Raw genomic sequence first — 12,893 nt, 5'->3', positions numbered from 1 at the left:
AATCTCAAAATAAACAAGGAAGATGATCACTTACAATATTTACAATTTATTTACTACAAATATACACAATATACACTTTACCCATTACACACATAACTCTTTCACTCACTCAGATGGTATTTACACTGCATATATATAAATGTCTCAGAAAAGTTCATGGATTCTCCTGGCCTAAACAAATGTTGTCTTCTGGCCTACACAAATGTTGTCTCCTCCCTATGGCCATCATAGGATATGACACAATGACGAAACGTGGTCGTTTGACCAGTCCATGGTTTCGCTTAACCAAATAAGGGCGTTCCCAAACCCTATATCATCTGATGATGATACACTGCTGGAGCCGCAGCCTGTATCCAGCGAGCCACTCTGACCTCTATGTGCCACTGCTGCACCTATCGTATAGTAGGTCCCGCGAGTGTTCCTCTATGTGGAACCGACATAATCCACCGTCAGTTGTCTTCCCCACAAATCGATCCACCTCAGGCCGCGTTTGTTTGGGTCCATGTCCCAACGTGAAAACCAGACATCTGTAATGTACAGACGTATAAAATCATACAAACGCGCCATACGAACTTTTACACACCATACATAAACCATTCATATTGATATGATAATAATTACACTGCCTAACTACATCAAGCTACAACTAAACAACAAAATGACTAAACGACACATATTATAATGACCTAGTGTGCATGTCTATATCTACATATATATACATGTATGTATATTATTATCTATATAATAGACAAAATAACATAGATAAATGAATCAGAATTGACCAAACAGTTACTACAATGTATTATACTGTATATGTATGACAAATTCTGCGCAGCAGAATAAATGATGATGATATATACAACTTATATAGTATAACATACAGGTAGAATTTAGTAATATGATCTACAATTACTATACATCGATGCGGCCAACAGTAATCACGCAATGTACACGTAAACAAGTTACGCTTGAGTGACGCGCACCCGTACCTAGACTAGCCTACCTGTTTAATACATGCACACTGTAAATGATCTAAAACCCGTTGAAAATAGAAAAATATAGTAATACAGGTTTGCATAGAGTGAATGAGATGGTGGTAAAAGATACTTACCCCGTTAATTGGTGGTCTTTGGGACTCTATGTCTGGTTACATGTATGGCCTCAAAAATGACACACGTCTTACCGGTATGGCGGTCAGTGACTGTGTGTGAATACATTTACCTGTACAATGGTCAGTATAATGTCCGAAATATTTTATTCCAATAAATATCGGAACGAAATACCATACTCAGTAATAAAATATACTATATACTACATACTAAAATACTTACTTTGCTAATATGCTTCGTGACAGTCACTAAAGGTAGGATATGTAGGGGGTGTCAATGTCACTAAAGGTATGATGATATATACAACTTATATAGTATAACATACAGGTAGAATTTAGTAATAAAGGTAGGATATGTACGGGAGTCACAATTTTAATAAAGATCATCTAAAGTGACAATGTCACAAGAGGTAGGATATGTAGGGGTGTCAATGTCTCTTAAGGTAGGATATGTAGGGGTGTCAATGTCACTATAGCTAGGATATGTAGGAATGTCAACGTCTCTTAAGGAAGGATAATTGAGGTGTCAATGTCACTAAAGGTAGGATATGTAGGGGTGTCAATGTCACTAAAGGTAGGATATGTAGGGGTGTCAATGTCACTAAAGGTAGGATATATAGGAGATCACAATGTCACTAAAGGTAGGATATGTAGGAGATCACAATGTCACTAAAGGTAGGATATGTAGGGGGTGTCAATGTCATTAAAGGTAGGATATGTAGAGGTGTCAATGTCACTAAAGGTAGGATATGTAGGGGTGACAATGTCACAAGAGGTAGGATATGTAGGGGTGACAATGTCACAAGAGGTAGGATATGTAGGGGTGACAATGTCACTAAAGGTAGGATATATAGGAGATCACAATGTCACTAAAGGTAGGATATGTACGGGAGTCACAATTCTAATAAAGATCATCTAAAGTGACAATGTCACAAGAGGTAGGATATGTAGGGGTGACAATGTCACAAGAGGTAGAATATGTAGGGGTGACAATGTCACAAGAGGTAGGATATGTAGGGGTGACAATGTCACAAGAGGTAGGATATGTAGGGGTGACAATGTCACAGGAGGTAGGATACTTAGAGGGTAACAGTGTCCTTAAAGGCAACCCTTTTTCTCGAATTTAAAAAAAAAAAAAAATTTATGATTAACAAACTTTGATCAGGTTTTAAACTTGCCATTTCTTTAACTACTCTCATTTATTTATTTATTTTATGTTAATGACACTTAAATACATTGAGTGAAAAAGACTCCATTGAACAATGATAATGACAATCGTGCCCGTTACATGTTTTCTAGCTTTTATACGAAGGATTTATTAATTTATCTGACCGAGATTTCAACATTTCCTGAATATCTTTTATACTGCATTTATATATCAGAAAAGCGTGTGACGTGTCCTGATGACCTAATAGCTGACCAGTACACTCGTTACCTGGAGGACAATAGCCTACCGGACACTAACTACACACAGTATGTACAATTCGTTTTTGGTATCGGGAATCCACGTTTTTTAACGCGGGACAGTCCGGAATCCTCTACTAAATTCTATGGGAATCATATTATAATGTATAATACTGAAATGTTATGCTATTTTTTCAACAAACACAATGACGAGTTCAATAATTATGTACAGTTCTCCTTTCACTGTTGTAATTTTTTTTAGAAATATCTTGTATTCCATCTGAATGGTAATTTAAGGCGAACACTATGGAGGCCTTTTAATTGGTTTCTGTTATTGTTGATAATAACATCGCACTTGATGTTCGGTAAATATGTACATGTAACAATAATAAAACATGAAATAAACCTTGAGAAATTTCAAACATTGTTACTTATATCTATAGTCATCCCAACGTTATGTTACAGTAATATCTACTGCTACTATCGCTTTACTACGGCTGTCCAAGGAATGAAGATTAGGATACAGACAGAGTTTCTAGATCTGGAAGATGGCTATGATTTCTTGTGGATATTTGATGGTAAGGTATTAATGCAGGTTTTAAAGGGCCATATGATTCACACAAAACAGTTTTTGGGAGGAAAAATTGAGGCATCTCAGTTAAGATGCAATAATCTTTCATATTTCTTTCAAATGGTAATTCAGGGTTTTTTTTTTATCGTACACTGTTTCTTAGAGAAACCAGTCATTTTTTTATTGATTGATAGTATGTTCAACTTAGATTGTAATATATTCCAATCTTTTTTATTAACACTTCCATTATAGGAAACGACACAATCTCTCCATTCCTTGGTGGGTACACTGGGGATTCGCCCTTTACCTTGTTTACCAGTGGAAGCGAGGCCTTCATGGTTTTCGTGACGGACGGTATTGGCTCGCGCTCTGGCTTTCGACTGTCCTACTCGACATCCAACACCACTGATGCACCAATACATGTACCTCAAACACTACCAGGTGACTAAAAATAACTAAAACAAACGATCTCACATACCACCTCAAACATTAATGAATACATAACATATAGCTTCCAAAGTAGGTCACATACAAATAGCTTAACACATTAAGTATTACACGCAGACCACTGGAACATGATACCAGTATAGAAGAGGTTCACTTTATGTCAGTTGCGAGTTGGAAAATGAGAGTTGCGAGTTGGAAAATGCGAGTTGCGAGTTGGAAAATGCGAGTTGCGAATTGGAAAATGCGATCGCAACTCAGTTGGAAAATGCGATAGCAACTCGCAACTCGAAGAAAAGAAACCCTCATTATAGAAGGGTCCTACTGGGTGTGGAGGACACTCACGTGACTCACGTAAGATGTCCATTATGATTATCTACTGTTAATTTCAGTTCAATTGGTCAACAGTGCCCGTAATTCACTATCTTCACTACACAACTTTAAATCGCCGCAAAAACACACCCCTTGTTTACATTTTGGGATATACATTGTATTTATATTTTTCTCTCAGATATGTTTATTCACATCAATGCTTATTACTTTGCTGACAAGTCAACAACTGGATGAATGTGAAGGGGGGTGTAAAGTATTTAACAATTTATCTCACTTCAGAAGTGTAAGTCATCAAACTACGATATCATAACTTATGTCCTGTACACATAAGTTTTTTCAAAAAATAGATGTCTAGCATTATGAACATAGAGAGTGTGTATTTAAATAAATGATATCAAATATGGACATGTAATGATCGGTAAAGGTAAGTTAGTAAAATATTAATGTTATATGTTGTTTGGAACATACAATACGTTGTTACAGGCCATAATGCTACAGTGTTGGAAGTATTTACATACAAACAAAATATTCTTCGTTATCGTAAATAATAAAATTATATTTTCGTAAGTAAATGGAATATGCAAACAGGTTTCTGAAATTTATCTCAGATATGTTTATCCTTTTTTGCAGACTTTCCCGAAGTCATGTTTCTTTGGGTGGACGGATACCTGGATACTACAAATGAGGAATTTGAAATGCCAGACGGTACACGTATTCGCCCACCTGATATTAATTGGCAGAGCTCTCACGATCGGCAATATACCCGGCTATGTTACAATCCCCGCTACAATACGTACATACCAGTTAAAGATAACGAATACTGTCATACATACTGTGAAACCCCGTGATATTACGACTATAATGTCATAGTTCGTGAAATTACAAAAATCATGGCTGAATTAGTGCTTAAGACTACAAAAACACCGTGATGTCACAACCGACTCAAGATTGTCAATTCAATATTTTTTGTTTTGTTTTATTTTTTAATTGTTTGTACAGGCCCCCCGAGACATTTCCTCTCTTTAAACATACAGTGTACCCCAGAGTTCTGTTTAAGGTGGCCTTATTTTGGCCAAATTGATTCGTTGGCATGTGATTTTTTCAGGATTGCCTGGATGGAAAGACAGGCCGGTAACGCTATACGAAATAATCAAACAGCTGCGTTCAATACTTTCATCCAAACAAAGGATCGATAGCAAAGACATGTGAAACAAAAATGGTATTACATATATATGTACAAACAATTTTCAATATGAAGGTCCATAGCAGCAAAAGGTGGGCGTCAACAGAAGACAAAATAGTTATTCAGTACTGAGTTTGTTTAATATATTTCAAGAAAACGGCCATTACAGTAGACTTTATCTAACATTTAGAGATGAAAGGAACTTCACCTTCCAGAGTATTACAAAGTTTACAGAGATGGAGTTGTCGAGGAATCTTTTTAGTCCTTCCAACTTCAACCTCTAAGACTGGTCGCATAGTCTTAGTTGTGCCGGCATTTGTATTCATTTTTTCACTGTTGTAACTATCTCAACCTTGCATTTTGTCAAAAACAAATTGATAAATGTTTTTATTTAGTTTTTTTTTGTTTTTTTTGACACATGTTCCACATTTTCTTTCTTATTTACTCATTTGGGTCATTTAAAAGTCACATGTAATATCATAATTTTTATCATCGGAAAGTACGAAAAACCTGCATATGTGTCACTTTTACGGATATTTTTTATACCCCGCTTTCAACGAAAAGGGGGATATTATAAAGGTTTGACCGTCCGTTTGTCACGCTTCGTCTCCTTGCACTTACTGCATCAAATGTTAACATATTTTCTTCAAACATCAATTCTGGTACAAAGGCTGTAAGCATTAAGGGCTCGGCCAAGTTCGATTGCCACTTTCGCCTGACTTTATTTGCCGGAGTGGTGGCCACTTGATTAACCAAAAACATCGTTTTCTACTGTTTCCGTGAAATAAATGGAACAAAAGTTACATGTACCATATTTTCTTCAAACTTGATAAAAAGGTTATATGCCTTAGGGGCAAGACCAAGTTTGATTTGTGTGAAAAACAATGTTATTTGCCGCTATATATTACTCTATAACAAAATGTTTTTTGAAAGTCTTCAGACTTGGGAACGTTGGATTGTACTCTGCACACCAATTCTTTGTTGTTCAGATCGATCTAATTAAGGAGATGTACAACTTTTTTCCAAAGTCATATCGGTATATAAGCAATTGCATTGTATAAATAATGTTTAGTTGCAAAAATTGTTTTTAAGATTTTTGACCATCATCTTGCATTACACTCGGGATAATATTGAAATTTGATGTTGTGAAGTTTTCAAATTTTAATGAGGATTGCGTTTTCATGATCATATCGCTTTTTCCATTCAAAAATTATTCATAACCCCATGTTGTGCTTGCTTGTTGACTGATACATTTCTCCACATACTATTTAGCGCATTGCTTTGTCAAAGTGTTTAATAATTCCATTGCCCTGCCGACTCATCATTCTGTAACTAGGGTTCCCGAAGATTTTGGAACTAGGCCATTCATATGTGCCATTAAGGGGATCTTTACTATCAGGAGTGGGGAAGGAACATGCCTGCAATAACCAACCAACAGTACTCCTTTCTATACCAGTTGTTTTTTAAACATACACATTTTTTGTAGTTTGTTGTACCAGCTTGTTATACGGGGTGTAGGAAGCTTGATATCATCCAATGTAGGGGAATATTTATACCTTGTAACTAGAGTTTATCATTTAATTAGCTACGGAACCCATGAATTCAATAAGTTTCCTTTTTGAATCTTATTTGCCAACGATATGCTATCATATTTGTATGACACTCCATATCTGGGGTTATATTTTATATGTTAGGAGTGGAAATGTTTTGGCGTGATCAGTAAGTAATTCAGAGACGAGAAGACTAGTAATAGTCAATACAAAATGCTACAACCATAATACTTCATACACGTGAAATCTCCCAGTAGATAACCTGAGAGCCTACCATTTGATATATATAGTCTTGAAGGGAAAGGTAAATCTATCGGTTGACGACCCTTAATATTGATAACTTTATCTGCGTTGTTTTGTATCATGGACAATAACATAAACAGGTAACAATGGCGAAAGATGTGGGGACACATCATCATTAATCCGAAAACCAGGTGAATTTCCAGTTCTCGAATTAGAATCACCAGACTGAATAAGTTTACCTTCCAAATCAAGATTATGTATGTGATTTTCAATTTCCTTGAAATCATCTTTGTAATAGGTACTGTAGATGATAAAGGTGGAACTCACATATATATCGGTATCCTCTTCCATAAAAACAAACAATCTTATTAAAATTGGATGTTCATTATCTACTCCGTTAACTCTGTTCATACGGAGTTTACGGAGTAGATAATGAACATCCAATTTTAATTAGATTGTAAAAAACGTATGTTTTATCCACATTTGGTTGTTAGGAAAATCACATTTTAAGTATGGTATTCCTTTAAATAGTACGTTTTTGATGTATGTATATATTATTATACCACCGTTACTCCCTTTAGCTGTTTTCTCTTATGTTTGAAAGTGTTTTGAACCCGTCAGTGTTAGTAGTAGAGTTCTCCTACAATCTCCGTTTGTGCCTAATGCCAGAAATCACACTAACACTTGAATAAATTGCAAACGGGGCGACCGACCCGCGTACTGGTTTATTAATCACATTGAATTACATACATTTCACAATTCAGCATTTCCCACTAGATTATATTATTTCCATTAAATACCCCCACAAGAAGTACCCTAGCCATGAAATCAAATCAACATCGCACCGACTGTCTATTTCCTGCCCGACCACGTGGGTTTTCCCCGGGTACTCCGGTTTCCTCCCACAGTAAGACCCCTCGCGCGCTTCCATCCGTGCCAACAAGTGTGATTAATATAAGTTAGTACAACTTGTTTCGCAACTGTTGTAAAATAAATAAAGTTTACGTATTTCTGAAGATTATAAAGCTTTACGGTGACGAACTATCACACAAGCGAGGTTATTTGCTATCCCAGTAAAACATTCCCGCAATAGAAACAGATTTAGCAACAACAACAACAACAACAACAACAAAATAACGAAAACTGAACGTGTCTGCGCATCAAAGCTCGTCGCCTAAATGACACAACCGCGAACACGCACGTGCTTCGCAGGTATCATATAGCGCCACCTAGCGGCCCGCTCTACTATAGGAGAAATTAATTTCGTTCTTATTCCGCCTAGTCAAACGGAAGAAATTACCTGAATCTTAAGTCCAAGTTCAAACATAAATATCAATCCATTTAAGGTACAAAATATTCATCTTTATATTTCTCTCCCGGGTCATTGACATCCGAACATTATATTGTAATAAAATAATCAATAGATTTTGTGAAAAAATATATAAGAGTTGCTTCCCTTCATACCATTGTCATTATTGGTTTAAGAATTTTTGCTGCTTAACAAAAATGTTTCGAAAATTTATTAACATCCCGTCTTTATATAAAAAAAATACAATATTGATATAAACTGATGGATATTAGTTTATAGATATACTGCATTGAACTTATGATATTGATTACAAACAAAACATAGGTACTAAGAAGATATCCATTCGGCCATTTGATTCCGATTTAGCGTGCTGATAATATGATATGATATTAGTTTATAGATATACTGCATTGAACTTATGATATTGATTACAAACAAAACATAGGTACTTAGAAGATATCCATTCGGCCATTTTATTCCGATTTAGCGTGCTGATAATATGAGTCCCTATCATCCTTACTTTCTCATCGTCAACCACTGGGCCGTTTTCGAGTCCATCGTCATTGGAATGTTGCTCACTCATTCTGGTGTATTAGCTTTGTACCATGAATACTTGTCCTTCCTTCGAGCGCTTTCAATTCACCCAATACCGCGTGTTGACCCCTCGTCGATTATCTATATGCCAATCATTCCTGTTGTTGATGTAACTGGTTGAATCCCAAAGTCTTATGACGCCCACCATCCCTCTTCTTGTTGTTACTTGTTGTATGCCTATATCCGTGATGCCAATCATTCCTGTTGTTGATGTAACTGGTTGTATCCCAAAGTCTTATGACGCCCACCATCCCTCTTCTTCTTGTTATTGGTTGTGTCCCTATATCTGTGACACCGTTCATACCTGTTGTTATTACTGGGTGCATCACTATATCTGTGACACCGTTCATACCTGTTGTTATTACTGGGTGCATCCCTATGTCAAAGATTCTTATCATCCCTGTTATTGTTATCATTGGTTGTATTCCTATATCTGTGATGCTAATTAGGGATTTCCATTTCGGATGGAAATCACTATTGTTATTGTTATGTTTTTTCTTATTATTATTAGGGATTTCCATTTCGGATGGAAATCACTATTGTTATTGTTATGTTTTTTCTTATTAGGGATTTCCATTTCGGATGGAAATCCATATTGTTATTGTTATGTTTTTTAGGGATTTCCATTTCGGATGGAAATCCATATTGTTATTGTTATGTTTTTTCTTATTATTATTATTATTATTATTATTCTTAACACTTTTTTTGTGAACAAAATCTCTCAAAAACGAATGCAAATAGAACGTTCATATCTTAGTACATGATAGACAATATCAAGTTGTCGATCTTGGAGCAATTTTATGTTCATACGTTCAACGGTCAAGGTCACAGATCTATAAATAGAACATTTTTGGACGTTTTTTGAACGATCATAACTTCATAAGGGATCGTTCTATTTCGTTCCCGTTCAGTGTGTTATGTAGATCAGGGACAGAGCTAACTTTTCTCCATGCCATCTTATCAGAGAATATGTCAAGGTCATGGTTTTCATCCCGAACGAAAGAGTATGATGCACTGAGACGAAATATGAACTTTTTTTGATCGTCGGATAAAAAATGACGGAGATATGGCACTTTGAAAATTTCGAAGTTTTTCCCGCCAAAATTCAAAAATCGGCAAAAACTTACTGACTTTTTTTCAGCTCCTTCATTTATACACATACAGATTTGATATTTGGCACAACAATAGCATGTAACAGTAGCTTCAAAAAATACTATTTTTCATTGACCTTAACCTTCATTCAAGGTCAAATTATCAAAAAAACTAAAATTCAAAAAAATTCTTTGGAGTCAGGCTCTTTTTCTGTTCGTTTTATTCCTTGAACAATCAGTGCATCTTGTAGATCATGGTCGGCACTAACTTTTTTCTTATACATGTTATCAAAAAATATCTTAAGGTCAAGGTCTAAGCATGAGGTCAAGTCAAGGTCAAAAATTTATAATTCAAAATTATTAATTTTTTTTATATGAATCGGAAAGCGTATGATTAATCATGACAAACGGTGCAAGTTTTATGGTCGTGCGATAAAAAATGACGTAGAAATAGCACTTTGAAAAATGTTGGTTTTCCCGCCAAAATTCAAATTTGTCCCAAAAATGCACTAAATTTCCTTTTACTCCTATATCTTTACACATACAGATTTGATTTTTGGTACAGTAATAGCTTGGACAAAAGGCTACAAACCTAATTGCTTTTCATTGATGTTGACCTTCGCTCAAGGTCACAAAGGTCAAATGGTCAAAAATCGAAAATTTCAAATTTTCAAAATATTTTCATCGTATGTGAAAGAAAACGTTATTTTAAAGATGTTTGCAACGTTAGAAGGTCAATTGATCGGTTAAAGAAGGGAAACGAAGAGAAAACGAATAGAAAAAGAAGAGAATCGTAGGTAAAACGTACAAAAGCGTTCGTCAGAACGAGAACATGTCAGCGATCATTTTCTTGTTGGACGGGATAGACGATAAATGTTACAGGATACATGATACAGTACAGGATACACGATACATGGAACGGGATTCAAAGTACAGTAAACACGATACAAGGTACGAGATAAAGGATTCACAGTACAGTAAACACGATACAAGGTACGGGATACACGATTCGCAGTACAGCAAACACGATACACGGTACGAGATACACGATTCACGGTTTAGTAAACCTGATGCAAGGTATGAGATACAGGGTACAGTTAACACGATAGAAGGTACGTATACGAGATACACGATTCACGGTTTACTAAACACGATACAAGGTATGATATGCAGGTACAGTTAACACGATACAAGGTATGGGATACACTATTCACGGAGTCAAATGATACAAAATCTAAAAATTCAAATTCAAATTCTTTTAAAACGGTTTATTTTCATCGTATGTGAAAGAAAACGTATTAAGAATGCACTTGTATATCGGTTTAAAGAAAGTTTGCAAACGTTGGGACCTCGTCTCCTTGCACTTACTGCATCAAATGTTAACATATTTTCTTCAAACATCAATTCTGGTACAAAGGCTGTAAGCATTAAGGGCTCGGCCAAGTTCGATTGCCACTTTTGCCTGACTTTATTTGCCGGAGTGGTGGCCACTTGATTAACCAAAAACATCGTTTTCTACTGTTTCCGTGAAATAAATGGAACAAAAGTTACATGTACCATATTTTCTTCAAACTTGATAAAAAGGTTATATGCCTTAGGGGCAAGACCAAGTTTGATTTGTGTGAAAAACAATGTTATTTGCCGCTATATATTACTCTATAACAAAATGTTTTTTGAAAGTCTTCAGACTTGGGAACGTTGGATTGTACTCTGCACACCAATTCTTTGTTGTTCAGATCGATCTAATTAAGGAGATGTACAACTTTTTTCCAAAGTCATATCGGTATATAAGCAATTGCATTGTATAAATAATGTTTAGTTGCAAAAATTGTTTTTAAGATTTTTGACCATCATCTTGCATTACACTCGGGATAATATTGAAATTTGATGTTGTGAAGTTTTCAAATTTTAATGAGGATTGCGTTTTCATGATCATATCGCTTTTTCCATTCAAAAATTATTCATAACCCCATGTTGTGCTTGCTTGTTGACTGATACATTTCTCCACATACTATTTAGCGCATTGCTTTGTCAAAGTGTTTAATAATTCCATTGCCCTGCCGACTCATCATTCTGTAACTAGGGTTCCCGAAGATTTTGGAACTAGGCCATTCATATGTGCCATTAAGGGGATCTTTACTATCAGGAGTGGGGAAGGAACATGCCTGCAATAACCAACCAACAGTACTCCTTTCTATACCAGTTGTTTTTTAAACATACACATTTTTTGTAGTTTGTTGTACCAGCTTGTTATACGGGGTGTAGGAAGCTTGATATCATCCAATGTAGGGGAATATTTATACCTTGTAACTAGAGTTTATCATTTAATTAGCTACGGAACCCATGAATTCAATAAGTTTCCTTTTTGAATCTTATTTGCCAACGATATGCTATCATATTTGTATGACACTCCATATCTGGGGTTATATTTTATATGTTAGGAGTGGAAATGTTTTGGCGTGATCAGTAAGTAATTCAGAGACGAGAAGACTAGTAATAGTCAATACAAAATGCTACAACCATAATACTTCATACACGTGAAATCTCCCAGTAGATAACCTGAGAGCCTACCATTTGATATATATAGTCTTGAAGGGAAAGGTAAATCTATCGGTTGACGACCCTTAATATTGATAACTTTATCTGCGTTGTTTTGTATCATGGACAATAACATAAACAGGTAACAATGGCGAAAGATGTGGGGACACATCATCATTAATCCGAAAACCAGGTGAATTTCCAGTTCTCGAATTAGAATCACCAGACTGAATAAGTTTACCTTCCAAATCAAGATTATGTATGTGATTTTCAATTTCCTTGAAATCATCTTTGTAATAGGTACTGTAGATGATAAAGGTGGAACTCACATATATATCGGTATCCTCTTCCATAAAAACAAACAATCTTATTAAAATTGGATGTTCATTATCTACTCCGTTAACTCTGTTCATACGGAGTTTACGGAGTAGATAATGAACATCCAATTTTAATTAGATTGTAAAAAACGTATGTTTTATCCACATTTGGTTGTTAGGAAAATCACATTTTAAGTATGGTATTCCT

The 12,893-nt window shown here is 35.5% G+C and overlaps 1 long non-coding RNA gene across 1 annotated transcript; it reads left to right on the top strand.

The window, feature by feature from the left end:
* The first annotated feature begins 2,481 nt into the window (after window positions 1-2,481).
* Window positions 2,482-3,471, top strand: LOC117321711. Its single transcript, XR_004531399.1, has 3 exons — window positions 2,482-2,581; window positions 2,978-3,090; window positions 3,336-3,471. It is a non-coding gene; the product is annotated as an uncharacterized LOC117321711 (long non-coding RNA).
* The last annotated feature ends 9,422 nt before the right edge of the window (window positions 3,472-12,893 follow it).

Source organism: Pecten maximus, chromosome 1 (genome assembly GCF_902652985.1).
Source record: "Pecten maximus chromosome 1, xPecMax1.1, whole genome shotgun sequence".
Classification (NCBI taxonomy): Eukaryota; Metazoa; Mollusca; class Bivalvia; order Pectinida; family Pectinidae; genus Pecten; species Pecten maximus.
Note: the sequence above shows the minus strand (reverse complement) of the source record. Positions and strands in the feature narration are given on the sequence as shown.